Genomic DNA, 2549 nt, shown 5'->3' with positions numbered 1-2549 from the left:
AGCACACTATTTAGTGCATGACGTTTGACCAAGGCCATAGAGGTGGCACCCTATCCCTATTAGTGTAACAGTTTGACCAAGGCCATAGAGGTGGCACCCTTCCCCTATTTAGTGGATACAGTTTGACCAAGGCCCATAGAGGTGGCACCTATCCCCTATTTAGTGATACAGTTTGACCAGGCCATAGAGGTGGCACCCTATCCCCTATTTAGTGGATACAGTTTGACCAAGGCCCATAGAGGTGGCACCCTATCCCTATTTAGTGGATACAGTTTGACAAGGCCCATAGAGGTGGACCCTACTCCCTATTTAGTGGATACAGTTTGACCAAGGCCATAGAGGTGGCACCCTATCCCTTTTAGTGGATACAGTTTGACCAAGGCCATAGAGGTGGCACCCTATCCCTATTTAGTGGATACAGTTTGACCAAGGCCATAGAGGTGGCACCCTATCCCCTATTTAGTGGATACAGTTTGACCAAGGCCCATAGAGGTGGACTCCAGCCCCCTATTTGTGGATACAGTTTGACAAGGCCCATAGGAGGTGGCACCCTATCCCCTATTTAGTGGATACAGTTTGACCAAGGCCCATAGAGGTGGACCCTATCCCTATTTAGTGGATACAGTTTGACCAAGGGCCATAGAGGTGGCACCCTATCCCTATTAGTGGATACAGTTTGACCAAGGCCCATAGAGGTGGACCCTATCCCTATTAGTGATACTTTGACCAAGGCCCATAGAGGTGGCACCCTATCCCTTTTAGTGAACAGTTTGACCAAGCATAGAGTGGACCCTATCCCTATTAGTGGACAGTTTGACAAGGCCATAGGTGGCACTCCAGCCCTATTAGTGAACAGTTTGACCGGCCATAGAGGTGGCAGTAGCCTATCGGTATCTGTAAATCTTGAGCTGAAAAGATAATCTGTCTTTGCCCTCGAGCAAAGCACTTAACATCTATTTCTCAGGCACTACTATGGCTGACCCTGTTAAACACATAATTACTACTATATGGCTGACCCTGTAATAAAACACAATTCACTACTACTATGGCTGACCCTGTTAAACAACATAATTCACTACTACTATGGCTGACCCTGTTAACAACATAATTCACTACTAATATGGCTGACCTGTAATACAACACAATTCACTACTACTATGGCTGACCCTGTAAACAACATAATTCACTACTACTATGGCTGACCTGTAATCACACAATTCACTACTACTATGCTGACCCTGTAAAACAACCAATTCACTACTACTATGGTGACCCTGTAAAACAACACACTCACTACTACTATGGCTGACCCTGTTAAACAACATAATTCACTACTACTATGGCTGACCCTGTAATACACACACAATTCACTACTACTATGGCTGACCCTGTAATACAACATATTCACTACTACTATGGCTGACCCTGTAATACAACACAATTCACTACTACTATGGCTGACCCTGTAATACAACACAATTCAACTATATGGCTGACCTGTAAAACAAACAAATTCACTACTACTATGGCTGACCCTGTAAAAACAACACATTTCACTACTACTATGGCTGACCCTGTAATACAACACAATTCACTACTACTATGGCTGACCCTGTAAAACAACACAACTCACTACTACTATGCTGACCCTGTAAAACAACACAATTCACTACTACTATGGCTGACCTGTAAACAACACAATTCACTAACTCTATGGTGACCCTGTAAAACAACACAATTCACTACTACTATGGCTGACCTGTAAAAACACATTCACTACTACTATGGCTGACCTGTAAAACAAACACAATTCACTATACAATGGCTGACCTGTAAACAACAGTAGATACTGAGTCATAGATGCTGATTAGATGATTCGACTCATCACATAGATGAGTCTGCTCACTACTATGATGAGTCTACTCACTATCTATGTGATGAGTCTGCTCACTATCTATGATGAGTCTATCACTATCTATTATGATGAGTCTACTCATATCTATGATGAGTCTACTCACTATCTATGATGAGTCTACTACTATTATGATGAGTCTACTCACTAGTGTCTATGATGAGTCTACTCACTATCTATCTATGATGAGTCTATCCACTATCTATGATGAGTCTACTCACTATCATGATGAGTCTACTCCCTCTCTATACAGAGTTTACTCACTATCTATGATGAGTCTATTCACTTCTTATGATGAGTCTATCCACTCTCTATAACGAGTTTACTCACTATCTATGATGAGTTATTCACTCTCTATGATGAGTCTACTCACTTATCTATGATGAGTCTACTCACTCTCTATACGAGTTTACTCACTATCTATGATGAGTCTACTCACTTATTCTATGATGAGTATACTCACTCTCTATGATGAGTCTACTCACTGTCTATGATGAGTCTACTCACTCTCTATAACGAGTTTACTCACTATCTATGATGAGTCTACTCACTATCTATGATGAGTCTACCCACTATCTATGATGAGTCTACTCACTAGGTCTAATGATGAGTCTACTGACTAGTGTCTATGATGAGT

Source organism: Salvelinus sp. IW2-2015, unplaced genomic scaffold (assembly GCF_002910315.2).
Source record: "Salvelinus sp. IW2-2015 unplaced genomic scaffold, ASM291031v2 Un_scaffold4081, whole genome shotgun sequence".
Lineage (NCBI taxonomy): Eukaryota > Metazoa > Chordata > Actinopteri > Salmoniformes > Salmonidae > Salvelinus > Salvelinus sp. IW2-2015.
This window is presented reverse-complemented; position numbering follows the sequence as displayed.